This window comes from Gastrolobium bilobum, unplaced genomic scaffold (assembly GCF_033153095.1).
Source record: "Gastrolobium bilobum isolate Gb01-03AN ecotype WA unplaced genomic scaffold, APGP_CSIRO_Gbil_v1 utg229484, whole genome shotgun sequence".
Classification (NCBI taxonomy): Eukaryota; Viridiplantae; Streptophyta; class Magnoliopsida; order Fabales; family Fabaceae; genus Gastrolobium; species Gastrolobium bilobum.
Window position 1 is genome coordinate 3985 of NW_026897446.1, and position 17210 is coordinate 21194.

The 17210-nt window shown below is 39.6% G+C and overlaps 1 non-coding gene across 1 annotated transcript; it reads left to right on the forward strand.

Moving 5' to 3' along the window:
* The first annotated feature begins 294 nt into the window (after nucleotides 1-294).
* On the forward strand, nucleotides 295-399 carry LOC133307023 (small nucleolar RNA R71). Its single transcript, XR_009750999.1, has one exon. It is a non-coding gene; the product is annotated as a small nucleolar RNA R71 (small nucleolar RNA).
* The last annotated feature ends 16811 nt before the right edge of the window (nucleotides 400-17210 follow it).

The window sequence follows — 17210 nt, forward strand, 5'->3', positions numbered from 1 at the left end:
TGCTCAGTTGTTTTTTTCTGTTCCATGGGCTTCCAGTTTTTTATAGTGTTCTGGAGCGAAGCCATTTGTGCAGAAAGAGCATCAGCTGAGCTTAGCTCAAGAACTCCTGCTTTCTTAGGAGCACTGTGTCGTGTGGAAGGCCATGAAATATGTTTTTTTGAAAGTTTTTCCAACAACTGGTAGGTCTCTGGATAAGTAAAATCCAAAAGATCTCCCCCTGCGGCTGCATCAACAGTTGCTTTCAATGGTGGGGTTAAACCATGATAAAACGTGTGAATGATGCCCCAATCAGAAACTCCATGATTCGGGCAGATTCGTATCAACTCTTTAAAGCGTTCCCACGCTTCATACAGACTTTCTCCATCATACATTTGAAAAGAAGCTATGTCAGCCCTCACTTGGGCTTGTTTTGCTTGGGAAAAAAATCGGGTAACAAACTGTTCCGCCAATTGCTCCCAACTGGTGATGGAGTTTGGGGGCAATGTTCTCCTCCATTCTTTGGCTTTTCCAGCTAAGGAAAATGGAAAAAGCCGCATCCGCATGTTTTCTTCCGAAATACCATGAACTTTGAAATTGTCAACTATCTCAGTGAAATTGTCCAAATGACTGTGAGGGTCTTCCATGGGTAGTCCATGGAACTGACCAGCGTTCATAATTATTTGGAACATTGCAGGTTTTATTTCAAAGTTCGGGATATTCAGAGGAGGGGGAACATATCCTCGTTCTGGACCATTTCTGAAGGGAGCAGCCATATCATTCAATGATGGCCCTCTTCCTCCATTCGGTCCTGGTTCAGGCTCATGATTATGATTTCCATTGTTATCATTGTTTACAACCTCCTCCATTGTACTGTTTTTCAACCTTTGAACTCTTCTTCTATTTCTGAAGGTTCTCTCGGGTTCTGGATCAAAAAGTACTATTTCCAGTCCAAGTTCTGTAGGTTTTGTGCTCATACAAATGGAGGAGGTTTATTAAAACAAAAAGACTGCGATTAAACAGCAAAAAAAAGAAAAAAAAAATGTTTCCTTAAAAATGCCCTTTCTTGCCAAATGATCCCCGGCAACGGCGCCAATTGCTTGGTCGAACCGAGAGTTGCTCGGGAATATTTCTTTCAGAGAGCAAGAGTGTAGATTAGTAATCAGGATTGCCAACCGGAGCAATCTACTCTGACTAAGAGCAACCCTCTTCAACTATACGCAAGCGTACGTGTCAAGCAATATAGGGTATTATAGCCCCAGATTTATCGTCCTCAGGGAGCAGTTGTGAAGTAAGAAGCGCTAAAGGAAACTTAATTTGTAAAATGGAGCAATAAAGGGAATCACTATTCTCAGCTAAGCTTCACAAAGAGCAATCTCTGAGCAGCTACTTAAACAATGTTAACCTTTCTGAACCAGATGAGAGCAGTGAATGACTTAGCATGGTCATCGAATAAAATGGCATCAATTGAAGTAACTTTAAGAGCAGTCAACGAAATGAAAGTAAGATCATCAGCTAGTAAAACACAGTTCAGTTATCGTGAGGAAAAGGTTGTGATAGGAATTGAGTTAAGATTAATTTCAGAAAGAAAAAGATCAAGTAGGTGTTACGGGTTCCATGTTTTCATCCCTTTGGTTAACCCTGCCTGGTAGCATATTTTACAAGTGGATTTTGCTCCTTCCCTTGTTTTGCTATAGGTAAGCAGAGGGTAAGGCCTTACTCTCCACGTTACTCCATAGTACTTAGAGTTATATGCAAGGAAACCATGCTGCCTTCTCAAAAGAGCATGGATTCACATGGCAGTGCTCCCCATTCCAGGTGTTTATCCCTCCTTTCTTCAGGCTAAACTACCCCAGGATTTTGAGAATGCTCCACACGCCTTTGTCAGTGTTTCATCAACCGAGTGGTCCCGGGATGAGGTTGCCAGCCCAAAGGGTTTCACAAAATCAATAAATTAAACCAAAGAGCAACTCAAAATTCATTTATAAAATATGTGTTCCTTACAAAGCTATCCTAAGACAAAAGGGATTACTTCTATGGAACCCTCACCTACTTAGAGGAAGTTAGCTCCTAGTGAGCATTTTTACAAAGAAATAGGAAAACAAAGAGACAACCGGTCCTAGGATGGGTGCTGATTCTTCCTCTCTATGAGGATTGCTTGTTCCTTTTATAGGATTCTTCATTTGATCTCCATTGTTCCTTTCATCAAGGGTTGCGCTTTGTCTAAATCCTCTCCAATGGTAGCTTTTCTTCTTGCCAGCTTGGCCTTAAATGGAAGTGGTCCCCCTTGCTTTTGGCTCCCTTTGTGAGTAGGAGTATCGGATTCAGGTCAGCACCTCCACCTTCTCTGCTGTAGCTGACGTGGCGGCTCCCCATTGCTCAGCTTCTTTGCTTTCGTACTGTAGCAGAGGCAGCACCTCCACCTTCTCTGCTGTAGCTGACGTGGCGGCTCCCCATTGCTTCCTTTGACTGATGTTGTACTATAGCAGACTTCTTTTTCCTTTATGCGCAACACTCCTTCTTCTCTCTTCATTTTGTGGTTCCTTTTGATGGGCCTTAGGTGTCCTGAACAAAGCAAACTAACCCAATAGTTATATGTGAAAAAGATAATGTTAAATTTGCTCCAGGTCTACCTTAATTCCCACTTTCGGCATTGCTATGGTCCACTATTCAAAACAGTTGCTCTATATGAAAAGAAGAAGGTTGGAGGGAGTGATTTATAACCAAAACATGGGTTTTGTGGAACAATTTACACTTAATGGGCCTCAACTCTTGAGGACTATCACTAAGTCAAGGTGTTTAGAAGTGTGAATATTCAGCAAGAATAGACACAAAAGTGGCGCATGGATTTACTTTGAAAAAGGCTAGGTTATTTCAAAACTCTCTTAAGAAAAACCTGACAAAAGGAACCCACAAGGAGATGAGAGAATGAGTTAATTAAAATCAGATTTTCTTCACTCAAATAAGGCCCTATGTAGCGCACACTAGTGGGGATGAGTGGAGTTGTTGCAAAATTCAAATCTTGTCAACAACCTCCTCTCACATCCTCGTGATATCAAGTGATATCTCAACAAGAATCTGACTCAACAACCATCATATGGCCAGCCATATGGTGCGCCCCACTTGGCCTCATAACAGTCCAGATACGTTGAGCAGTTGCATTCAAACTTGAACCAGCTGTCTCACTTATTCTCTCAACAAACCAAATCTGACTGGAGCTCATTTGGTTGATCCTATGACCATCATCAGATACCAAAATCAGCGCCCCATATCCTCACTAGAAGATTCTCAAAGATCTCCTTTTGATATTTGGGATTTGTTCCAACAAGATCTTATCTTATCATTTTGTTATGAAACAACTTTTTCATAGCCAATTCAAATTCGAATTCAAACTTTTGAATTCAAACGTTCAAATATTTAACAAATTCCAAATTCAAATTTCAAATTCAAAATTCAAATTCAAAATTCAAATTTCAAATTTCAAATTTCAAATTTCAAATTTCAAATTCAAAATTCGAATTTCAAAATTCAAATTCAAAATTCAAAATTGAAAATTCAAATTTCAAATTCAAAATTCAAAATTTAAACATTTGATAATTAATTTAACTAATTAAATTAATTAGTAATGTCTTGGACCATCCAAGCCCATTAACTAACCATGCGCACTTTTTCCCTTTTGGTGGGTTTACAAACTTCTTCTTGGGCTAACAACCATTATCAGGCCCAATACCTTTAATGCTATATTGTCATGACAATAAGGTGTTAGTGTGTGACCCATTAGGCCCAACATAGCCACTGACATAAATGGGCTTGGGCCCAATAAGCCCACAACCCATCTAATGACAACACAGAGCACTAGCAATGCTTTGTTGCCCCAGAGCTAGTTAGGTTAATGACATAATCATCCTATTATACATATTTGGTTGTCGTATGTATTTCCTTTCGTCTCGGTTACCTTCCCATAAAACCTAGGGTAAGGAAACGTATCAACCCTTGCAGTTTAGGGTAAGCTTTATTCGAAATAGGGAATCTTCAATTTACTGACTCTAAAGGCAGATCATCTCATGATCTCTTTTACTATGCATAGATTCCCGAGTCCCTGTAAATGTCATCCCAATTTCTTCGGTTTATAGATAACCTAATCTCTCACAGAGATTTGACGAATTCCTCAGCTTATCACCCTAGCCATGTGCTCTTTCAGGACAAGCCCAACAGTATACCTATGAGTCTCCATGTTTCAGGCAGACGAGGTATCTAGTCAAAGCATGCCTTCTAGAACACAGTCTATCCAATAACTTCTGGTCTAAGGAAAGACATACCCAAATATAAAGAGACTACTCTAATGATACTCTCTGTGAGATTTCCTCATAGAGTCTCTTTGTGGGTCTATTCAGTGCGAGCTATACCCTTATAGGTCCACCCACGACTTTAGCTAAGACATCTCCATATCTGTAGCTCATGAGGTCTTTACCTTGCATCCGAATACAAGTAGATAAGTCGTGCTAGTCTTACCCGAGATCACTGATCCACATTCTCAGTGTCTCTATACTAGGAACATAAAATTAGGAATAAACATCCAGTATCCTTGAATCCTCATGATCGTGATCTCATCACAGATACTCAAGAGATACCTATTTTATTCCAAGGGGTTTATCCAGTTACTCATATATAATATTAACAGTAATATCGAGACAAAATATGAAACAGGATAAAGAATGCTTTTATTTATTTGCGACAATACAAAGGTCCACTTATGTCCTAATCTAAAAAGATTGTCTCTAGGACATCCATATACTAACAAGAGCCAACCCCTCAAGGGCCAGCTACTGATGGTGAGGACCTAGCAGGAGTGAATGAAGATCCTCAGGACATGTCTATCCGGACAATTTGAATTTTTATGTATTGATTTATTTAGGACTTGGTTTGTAAAAGGGGTTGTCCCATATATTTTTCAAACAATGGCTAACATGGTAGTTTCTTGACAATCTAATTGCTGATGTTGTGTAAGTCGCGATGGCTTCATATTATGTTTGAAATATATAAGTTATCTTGTTCCTTTATGAGGATACTTTATCTCCCTTTCATATTCTTCTTCGCGCGTAAGCTTGGAGGAAGTTTTATTAACTTCCTTTCATTGTTAGAGGAAGTTTCATTATCTCCCTTTCATATTTGGAGGAAGTTTGATTATCTTCCTTATTGGAGGAAGTTTCATTATCTTCCTTTCATATTTGGAGGAAGTTTCATTATCTTCCTCATTGGAGGAAGTTTCATTATCTTCTTTATTGGAGGAAGTTTCATTATCTTCCTTGTTGGAGGAAGTTTCATTAGCTCTCTTTCATTTGCTTCACTACGCTGTTGCTTGGAGGAAGTTTTAACCAGTTAAGGTTTTACCTTCCTTTTATGTTCTCCATCGCGCTGTAGCTTGGAGGAAGTTTGACCGGTCAAGGTTTTACCTCCCTTTTATGTGCTATGCGCGATGAATATGATAATCTTATATTTAATGAACATACACGATGGATACAATAGTCATGTATAAATCAGCAATCTTTATTTGATGAACAAGAAATACAGATATTAATCCGAAGAAAAGACTTAACTATAAAATATTTTAAGTTTGTCTGCATTCCATGTTCGTGGAATTGTAAGTCCAGATAACGTCTCTATGACATATGAACATTTCTCAGTCTTACTCTAGATGCGATATGGCTTTTCCCAATTTGCGGCCAGTTTAACTTGTCGCGCGTTCTTATTTCCAATATTTTCTCTTCGTAGGACTAATTCTCCTACGTTGAAATTGCGTTTAATAAATTTTGAGTTATAGCGCGCTGCTATCCTTTGTTTTAAAGCTGCCTCCTTGACGTGATCAATTTTGAGCATTTCATCAATTGCATATAAATTATGCAGTAATGCCTACGAGTTGCCTTCTTCATTCGTGTACATCCTTCTCCAGGATGGTTCACCAATTTCGACTGGGATCATTGCTTCACTCCCATAAACCATGCGAAATGGAGTTTCACTAATAGTAGAATGTGAGGTGGTTCGGTAGCTCCATAATACGTAGTCCAATTGTTCCGGCCATTCTCCTTTAGCTGCTTCTAATCTTCTTTCCAGTCCTCGTTTCAAGACTCGATTTGCAGCTTCTGCCAAACCTTTCGTTTGTGGATGTTCAACATATGTATATATGTGTTTGATGTGCAGATCCTGAAGTATTACCAGTTATAATGGTATTCGGAACACCAAATCTGCATATAATTTTTTGAAAGAAGAATCATCGAATTTTGTTGGCTGATATTGCGGCCAAAGCCTCTGCCTCAATCCATTTGGTGAAATAATCAATCGCGACTATTAACCATTTTACTCCTCCTTTCACGATTGGAAATAGTCCTAAGATATCCATACCCCATTGGTAAAATGGCCACGAAGATACGAGTGAAGATAACTCTTCAGGAGGAGCGTAGTGCAAATCTGCGTGCTTTTGACATTTGATACAATGTTGCACGTGTTGCTTAGAGTCTTCTTCCATAGTGGGCCAAAAATACCCTGCACGAAGTAGCTTTCTAGAGAGAGATTTGCCTCTCATGTGGTGTGTAACACCCCGTATATATCCGGTAATGTTATCATAATATCGTATTAAGCTGCGCTTAATTAAAATGCGGAATTACTTTTTCTTTTCAATTATGATGCCATTAACATTACCAACTTGCTTAATAATCAATTAATAAAACATCGCCTGTATGTAATTGCAATAAAACAGCTAACTGAAATACCTCATAACATAGATAAAATAAGTGTGGCTCTAGTCACGGAACTACAACAACGTAGACCGGACCATCTAATAGTTTATACAACTCCAATCTAAAAAGTACTAACGGAGAGTGTCATGGACAATCCCCATGCTCACTCAAATAAGGCAACATGCCCAACATCAATCTCAACAACAACATATCATAAATAGCGGAAAACATAAACAGCATCCAAATCCAGTCATGCTAACATAAAGCAGTAAAACATAATCAGCTAAGCTCCGGCCTCCTGCCGCCTGAGGCATCAGTACCTATACTACCTGATCCTGAAATAAGCATTCCCCAAACGTGGGGTAAGATCTCTAAACTAGAAATCTCAGTAAGACAGTGCGTCCTCAAGGATCTTCCACCCCAAGCTCACTTACGTGTGCAATATAAGTTCAAAAGCAGTTTATCATTTATCATTTCTAAAACAATGCAATGCAGCAGATAATCATGCCATGTGTGTCAATACTAATCTACTGGCCAGAGACAGTGCAGGTATACGTCTATCACCTACACACCGTGCAAGTACCACTTGCATTCACCCTGGTACACCGTCTTGTATGGCGCTACATACTCAGGCTTCCCGTCAAGATGAAACAACACATGCATATTAAAAGCCATTACATGTAAAGTTCAATCAACATATCAAATATCCAAAAGCATGTACACAACATGCATAAACCATACCCCCATGGGACATGGTGGAACCACAACATGGCTAAACTGAGGACACGAAAGCTTACCTTGCAAGCTAACTCCAAAAGCCAAGAGTCCACAGCTCAAAGTCCAAACACAGCAGATTCACAATCTGTTATGGACCAATACTATATCAATAAAAATGCAACACAAGCATACAATATTAGGACAATGCCTTTCCATACGTTTAACGTCTTAAGGCTCCATACCAAGCCATAAGTCCTTAATCACTTGATTCTGCCTTAGTTTAATTAAAACAGAAGTTCAACTTCATCAATCTAGGGTCCCCAAACCCCCAATAGCCTACTGTCCTCACAGCACAGCTACTGTTCTTCGAAATCCCAGAATATCCGGATATTCCTCGGGACCATATCCGGATATGCAATATCCAAATATCCAGAATCCCATATCCGGATATCTAATATCCGGATACTCAAAACCCATATCCGGATATCACATATCCGGATATTCATCGGGCACATATCCGGATATTTCACGACAGAATGCAGAAAATGCATTTCGTGAAGATACACATCCAAGGTTCCATTTTTAACACTTACTTATGTTAAAGCATACATCTTTATACTGATTAAGGTCCACACCTCAGTTGGTTACTTGATTAATCCTTTAAACATGCAAAGATCACACCTTTAATCCATTAAAACACAAGCTCAAGGTAGGTACAACTCACCAAAGCTCAAAACAGAGGATCAATGGCTCAAGGAGCTCACCACACTGCCTCTACAGGTTCTGGAAATAAGGTGTACGAAAATGCAACACAAAGGTTAGTCCTTTCTTCACAAAGAAGCTTCTTGAAGCTTCACAAGCCAAGTAGGAAGCTCTCACCCTCACACAAGACCACTCAACCCACAAACTGACTTCAAACAGTCCTTCAACTCAGAACCACAACTCTCTACACACTCACAAAGGCCACTCACACAAGGCTCAAGTGTTTGGAGGTGAAGAAACCAAGCAAAATTGACACTTGATCTCCAAAATGGTGAAGAAAGCTCAATGGAATAGTAGCAACTGACCATCCACTCCAGCATTCACGTAGCAACAGAAAACCTAGGGTTTTGTGCCCTTAACAAGGGTATTTATAGCCACTTACCCAATTAACACACAGTATTAACTTTAATTGCTACGCTTAGCATTTTAATCCCAAACTTTGGAATCTGAAAATACACATTTTTCCAAGAATTAACATATTTTTCTTATAATTTTCTGAGCACCTTTTCGGTACGCGTTTTTCCAAGCCAGTACCGGTTTCTAGTACCAGTTCTCATTATCTGGACTTGAAACTCGTTTTACAAGTCCTACATATTATTTTAGTAATTATTATACACTTCTTATAATTTTCCGGGATACTTTTTCGGTACGCATTTATACCGACTAGCAGAACCGGTATCTGCACTTTTCTTCCGAATAGCGACTTTCAGCATTATTACTCAATTACTATGATTATTAAAGCCTGATAATAATTATTAGAGTCAATTATGGAATCATTTCCTAATTTTGCATAATTAATTAATTAAATACCTTAATTAACGGAGCAGGTTCTTACATGGTGGCCCCCAATTCCCTCGTGAACTTCGTGTTAGTACATAGGTGTCCTAGAGACAATCTGAGAGTTAGATGGACCCATGTACTTCTTTATTTGTTATGAATAAATTTTATGAATAAAAGCATTATTTATCTTGTTTCATATTGCATGTCTCAAATATTGAATATGAGTAACTGGATAAAGCCCTTGGAATGGAACGGGTGTCTCATTGAGGATTTTTTTATAGGGATCACGATCATGAGGGCTCAATGACACCACACGTCCATTGCCAGAAATATGTTTCTAGTCTAGAGATACCGATAATGGGCATTGGTGATCTCGGGTAAGACTAGCACGACTTAGCTACTTACATGGAGATGCAAGGTAGAGTCCTCGTGAGCTACAGACATGGAGATGTCTTAGCTGACTCGTGGGTGGACCTATTGGAGAATAGCTCGCACTGAACTGACCCACAAAGAGACACTACAAGGAAATCTCACAGATAGTATCAATAGGTAATGTCTCACTACAAAAAAACGGGCATTTAGCGGCGGTTCATTTTTGGTATACGCGACGGTTACAACCGCCCCTAATTGCAAAAATGCATTTAGAGGCGGTTGTAACCGTCGCGTATACCAAAAATGAACCGCCGCAAAATGCCTGTTTTTTTGTAGTGTCTCTTATTATTTGGGTGTGTCTTTCCTTAGACCTAACGTTGTCGTATAGACCTGTGCTCTGGAAGGCTTGCTTTGATTGTATATCTTGTCTGCCTGAAAAATGGAGACTCGTAGGTATACTCTTGGGCATGCCCTAAGGACTCAAGGCTAGTGTGACAAGCTAAAGGAATTCGTCAATCTTTGTGAGAGATTAGGTTATCCGTAGACCGGTGAAACCGGGATGACATTTTGGGGCCTCGGGAATCTATGCATAGTAAAAGAGTCATGAGATGGCCCGCTCTTTAGAGTCCGTAAATGAAGATTCCCTGTTTCGGCAAAAGCTAACCCTAGACCGCAGAGGTTGATACGTTTTCCTTGACCTAGGTCAATGGGATGGATAACCGAGACGAAAGGACAATTCACACGGTAACCAAATAGGTATAACAGGTTGATCATTCAATGAACTCAACTAGCTCTGGGACAACAAAGCATTGCTAGTGCTCTGTGTTGTCATTAGATGGATTGGGCCTAATGGGCACAAGCCCATTTATGTCAGTGGCTATGTTGGGCCTGATGGGTCGCACACAAACACCTTAAGTTGTCTTGAATTCTAGCATATGTGTTTTGGGCCCAATAAGGCATAATGGGCCTAATTTGGAAAAGCCCACATATTGGGCCAAAAGAGAGTAGGTGGCATCATGGGTCAAGTTGGACTTGATCCATGATGTAACCTAATTAATTTAAATGGTAAATTAATAAAATTAATTTGAATTCTAATTTCGAATTTCGAATTTGAAATTTGAATTTAAATAAAATTAATTTAAATTCTAATTTTGAATTTCGAATTGAAAATTGGAATTTAAATATAGTCATTAAATTAGATTTATTGAAGATGGAGAAAATAAAGGAAACTAATCAATTAGATTGATTGTAAACAAATCAATTGGATTGATTGACCAAAATTAAGGAAACCAATTAATTAAATTAATTGGTTGAAATTGGGGGAAACAAATCAATTGGATTAATTGACCAAAATTAAAAGAAACCAATTAATTAAATTAATTGGCTGAAATTAGGGAAACAAATCAATTGGATTGATTGACCAAAATTAAGGAAACCAATTAATTAGATTAATTGGCTGAAATTTGGGAAACCAATCAATTAGATTGATGGGTAAAATTAAGGAAACCAATTAATTAAATTAATTGGCTGAAATTGGGAAAACCAATCAATCAGATTGATTGGATAAAATTAAGGAAATTACCTAATAAGATTGGGATTTCATGAGGGCGCTGATTTGACCTAGTCTTAGGTTAATAAGTCGCCACATCTATATATAGCCCCTCTTCTTCCTTAGTTGTGTATCTCTTCTTCATCTCTAATTTTCTCCACTGAAACCTTAGCCAACACACACATCAGTGTGGCAGCTATCTCTCTCTTGGAATAACCAAAGGCACTACCCAATCTCTATTCTTCTCTTGAGTGTAGCAACCTCCATTGAAGGAGATTGGACATTCGAAGAAGGGTTCTTCTCTTACAAGATAACAAGGTGGTGTGGATTTCCATCGGAGGACTTGTGTTCTTCAAGTCTGAAGAATTGATCAAGAACACATTTGATGAGGAATAATAATATGAATAAAGGTATCTATTTTAAACCCTAACATGTCTATTGCATGATTCATGGGTTAAACATGATTGAGGGTGGGCAAAGGTTGCTTCTTCTGCATTAAAAATTTAATTTTTCCCTCTTTCATGTTCATGGCCTACAAAGGCAACTTACAAGGGTGATAACATACTGAGCTTGTTGGGGATCTAAACACTTAAGCATTGGGGAAAAGAATCCTTTTTATACAGCTGGTCACTGATGATAGTATAGAACGAAGCCTTGTGCGCTAGTTTCCTTGCCGCGCGCGGTTCGGAAGGCATTGTTCCTCTAGTCAGGTAGTCCCAAATTGGTGTCATCCAAGTTTCTGTATCTTTTGTTTGCATCTCGTCATCATCGATCATGTCTCGCGCGCTATGAGTGGGGCGAGCTTTTCGTTTAGTTACAACCATTATAATACTGGGATTAGGGACGCTTTGCTGGATGACTGATCTATTATTTCCTGGTCCCTTTGTGCTGGCGAGTTTGGATAAAATATCTGCCTTGGAATTCTGTTCCCTGGGGATATGTTCCAGTGTAAAACTTTCAAAATCAGCTAATAACAATCGTACTTTATCCAAATATTTTACCATTAAGGCTTATTTTGCCTGGTAAGTTCCTTGCACTTGTGCCACTACTAGTTGCGAATCACTTTTGAGGATTATTCTTGTTTCTCCTAAGTCCATTGCCGTTGCGATTCCAGCAAGAACTGCCTCATATTCAACTTGATTATTGGAGGCTTTGAAACCAAAGTGGATAGAATGCTCCACGGTGACGCCTTGAGGGCTTTCAAAAATAACTCCTGCCCCACTTCCTTTGATGTTGGATGAACCACCAACGAAGATGGTCCAATCTTTATTTGTCCGAGTCTGTTGGAAATGCGTCATTTCAATGAGGAAATCAGCCAATACCTGGGCTTTAATTGTCTGGCGCAGTTCGTAAATGATATCGTATTCTGATAACTCTATTGACCAAGAAATCATTCATCCAGCCAGGTCAGGTTGCTGTAAAACCTGTCTAAGGGGCTGATTAGTTCTAACCTTGATGGTGTGTCCTTGGAAGTAATGTCGCAAACGACGGGGTGTGAGAATGAGTGCGAAAGTGACTTTTTCGATCTGTTGATAGCGCAATTCTGGGCCTTGAAGAGCTTTGCTAACAAAGTAAATTGGCTGTTGTCCCTGGGCATCTTCGTGCAATAAAATCGTGCTAATGGCCTCATCACTAACCGAAAGGTATAAAACCAATGTTTCATTCGGTTTAGGTCTCACTAAGACTGGGGGTTTAGCCAGATGTTCTTTAATAGCAGTAAATCCTGTTTCGCATTCTAGAGTCCAGTTAAAATCTGTTTGTTTATGCAACAGCTTAAACATAGTTAATGACTTTTGTGCCGAAGTTGGAAGGAACCAGGTCAGAGCTATTATCCTTCCAGTTAACTGTTGTAACTCCATAATATTTCGAGGGCTGGTCATGTTAAGGACAGCTTTGCATTTATCAGGGTTAGCCTCTATGCCTATGTGCGTTAGCATAAATCCTAAGAACTTTCTCGCAGGAACCCCAAACGCGCATTTGGACGGGTTAAGCCGTAATCTGTACTTGCGTAATTATTGAAACACCTGCTCTAAATCTTGAGGGTGTTGTGGGGTGGTCATTATTTTGACGATCATATCATCAATGTATACTTCGAGCATCTGGCCAATCTGCTGGCTGAAGATTTTGTTCATCATTCGTTGGTATGTGGCACCGGCGTTTTTAAGGCCAAATGACATCATATTATAACAATACGTAGCCTTTTCAATAATAAAGGTTGTAGCTTCCTCGTCCTGTTTAAACATGGGTATCTGGTTATACCCTGAGTATGCATTCATAAAAGAAAGAATTTGATACCCCGCAAAATTATCTACTAATTTGTCAATGGTGGGAAGAGGATAAAAATCCTTTGGACAATGCTTATTAAGGTCTGTATAACCGGTACACATTCGCCACCTCCCATTGGCTTTTTTGACTAACACGACGTTAGAAAGCCAAGTGGAATAAGTGATTTTTCTGATAACTCCTGCATTCAGCAGCTTTGCGACTTCGGTCTCAACCACTTGTTGTTTTTCCCGGGATATTTTGCGCTTCTTTTGCGCAATGGGTTTGGCTTTTGGATCAAGGGTCAGATGGTGGCATATTACATCAGGGTCTATTCCTGGCATATCAGCTGTTGTCCAAGCAAAAATGTCTTTATTTTTTAGTAATACTGCCACTAATTCTTTCTTTTCCATCTCTGGGAGGTGTCGTCTAATTTTGGTAACGTTTTCAGGTAATGGACCCAGTTGGAGATCCTCTAATTCCCCATCTGGTTGGGGTCTGGTATCGCATAAATCTTCACGCATGTCCAAATCTGTCATATTGATCGATGCCTTTCCTTTGCTATCGCGCTAGACTGCAGTCTTTGTTCGCAAGCTAGTGTTGTAACAGCTGCACGCTGCTTTTTGATCACCTCTAATGGCAACGGCAGCTCCAGAAGAATTGCGGAATTTCATCAAAAGATGAGGCATAGAAATGATTGCCTTTAAAGAGGCAATGGTTGGTCTCCCTAAGATAACATTATATGCTGATGCATATTCAATGATGTAAAAGCGTACTTTAATAGTACATGCTAGAGGCATGATTCCAAAAGTTACCCACATTTCAATGGTACCTTGGGGTTGCACGCACTCTCCAGAGAAACCAATTAAATCTGAACATCCAGGGATTAGATGTTCTTCTGGGATGTTCATCGCGCGAAAAGCATACCAGAAAATAATGTCGACAAAACTGTCGTTGTCAATCATAATACATTTTACTTGGAGATTAGCCATGCAGGCGGAGATTACTAGTAGATCATCATTGTTAGTAATGATGTCGCCATAGTCATCATCATCAAAGCTTATGGCCTGACGTTTGAAATGGGATGTGGAGGGTTGTGCATAATCGCGAACTGTCATCACAAACTTCAGATGTTTTTTGCATTGTGAAGTAGTCGTGCCTCCTCTCGCAATTCCGCCAGCGATGGTAGCTAACACTCCCGCCGCATTATTGGGAAATTGGTGTTGTTGTTGTTGTATGGCATGCTGTCTATTCCGTGGTGGAGTTCCTTGGCGTCTATCAGTAGGATCGTCACGCGCTTTCCTACGATCATTATTTTGGGTGGTGTTGTAATCTCTCTTGGGATATGCCCTTTGTCAGTTAGGATTTTGGTCGCGATCAGGACTTCTATCGGGTCTTCTTTGTGCCTTATACTCTCTGCAACTAGAAATAAATTCTTAGAGCTTTCCAGCTCTGATAAGTGTTTCAATTGTATTTTTCAAATCTAAACATTCATCAGTGGTATGCCCTGTATCATTATGAAACTCGCAAAATTTGGTCTCATCGTGCTGCCCTCCTTTTTTCAATGGTGGAGGTTTGTTAACGCGTACGTAACCCGTTTGAAAGGCTTCCTTCAAAATCCATCTTCGGGATGTGTTCAAGGGAGTATAATTATCAAACCTCTCCCACTTTCTCTTTTCACAGAATTTTCTTTGAAAATTCTTTTGGACATCCCTCTCAAAATTATCTACCTCCGTCTTGGAAGTATCCCGCGATCGTTTATAATCCTCGAGATTAATGAATTTTTTTGATCGCGCTCGTAATTCCTCTATGGTACGCGGGCGTTGTTTGGCCAACGACATAGAGAAAGGACCTTCCAATAATCCTTCAATGTTGAGATGTAGGGAGACTTGTGAATCCAGGTCCTTACTAAGAGCGCTTCATCGAAGAATCTGTTGAGGTAACCGCGTAGTGTTTCGTGTGGTCCTTGTCGTACAGTTTTCAAAGTATGTGTGGATTTGTATTGCGCTTTGCTTGTTGTAAACCGTATAAGGAATTGGCTAGTTAAATTTTCCCAACTTTGGACTGAATTGGGTGGTAACGCGAAGTACCACCTAAGTGTTACCTCCTTCAAGGTTGTTGGGAATAACCGACATGGTATTGGGTCGGCTACATCTTATGTCATCATGTTGGTCTGGAATTGTTCCAGATGTTCTTGCGGGTTTCCCTTCCTGTTGTACTTCTTAGTTGTACTTTTACGTCTCTAGGAATAGGGACGTTCATGATACATGGGGTGAATGGGTGAAAGATTCGCGAAACTGTTCTAGAATTCCCGTGAGAGTTCTCGTTCTCGTTGGTGTCTTTTACCTATTCACCTTTTTTGTTTTTGTGACCTGAAGGTTCAGGATCTTCTTTTGAATGTTCTTGTGCCGGCTCACTTTCGCCGGAATTTTCAAGATCTTTCTCAGATTCTTTCTCAGGCACTTTTTCTTTTTCTTTTCCTTGATTTTTTTTCTTTAGCCTTTTGTGATTTTTTCAATCGAGCTAAATCTCGATTCGGTTGGGCAATCTTTTTGTTCTGCTGCGTGATAAGGTTCAGTAAGTGTTGGGTCGTCGGTGGGTTATCATGATGCACGGAAAGTGGTGCAACCGACGAGACTGATTTCTCACGGGAGACAGGAGTCTCCTTCCGCCTTCCTTTGGAGCCGTTCTGGGATTTGCTTCTGGTATCAACCATATTTTTAAGTTGGAATGAAATGGGTTCTATATGATAGATTCCCACAGACGGCGCCAATGATCAAACCAAATACAATATTGGCTGGCCAGAGTATATCAGCCCTAATCACACACGATTGATGAAGATGTTCTGCTCCTTGGGCTGGAGGTTGTTGGTGATGATAAGTGTGCTCTGCACCTTTGCTGATGCGATAGTTGAGACTAAATGGGGGGTACTTGCAATGACACTCTGATGCTTAAGTCAGTATCAGTTGCAGGTGTATGTGTATTCTTATTGAAATTATATTATTCTACCTGGGTATGTACCCTCTATTTATATAGCAGTTCTGTTGCCGCCTTCAGAAGGCGGTATGACCTCTGATTCATGGGCTGCAAGTTTAGCTATAGCCTTATCCCTTAATGCCAGGCTATCTTGATAGAGTAGCGGCGAGCTAGTGTTGTCCTCTATTTATTAGTATAAAGGCGCGGTGGGTTTGTATTAGTTCTTTAGATAGCTTCCTTACCTATGCAGTTTATGCCAAAGGACGGTTTCATGCGCAATGGGGACATCGTGTCGTGTCATGCGCGATGGTGGCCATCGCCCTTAGCTCTGGGCCCTTGTGAGATTGGGCTCCGTTGTATGTCTTTGGGCCTTTAATGGGCCTACTATATTTTATCCAGATCACATGGTATCGTGCATGGTTAGTAACTAGCAACCATTCTCAAGAGACTCCCACCAATTATCTCCTCTCTAACCTCTTGGCGAGCTGTAAAAGGATTAGACCGAGCTAAGCTTTGGTCTAAATAGGTTAGGCCTATACAAAATGTTTTGAGCCCAACCTGACCTATTAAGCTGATGTAGGCTACATTATAGACTTGATCTGACTTACATTCAAAAATTAAAAGGCCTAACCTAGATCTATTAGTTTGTTTAAACCTATCAAATTTTCAATAACTATCAAAACTTAAAATAATTATATAAAATAATTTTTTTATTAATTAAAATTATATACATATTCTTTTTATTTATTTTAAAAGTAGGCATATGGCCTATTTTCTAAATAAACTTTTTTATGGCTTAAGTCTGTTCTATTTTATTAAATATATTAGGTCAGGCTTAACCAGACATAGGCCCCTAATAGACCACCTAACTCATTTACACCCCTTCCTCCTACGACACCTTGATACATAATTTTACATAACTATCTACTATACATGCATCCTATTATTCCATTAAGCCACGTAATATCTTAATAACCTTGACTCTCGTTTATTCCTGAAGGACCTTCTGATCATGTAAAGTCTGGGGCTAATGTTAACAAAATAAATAGAATTGCGGAGAAACACATTAGAGTCTAAGGGAT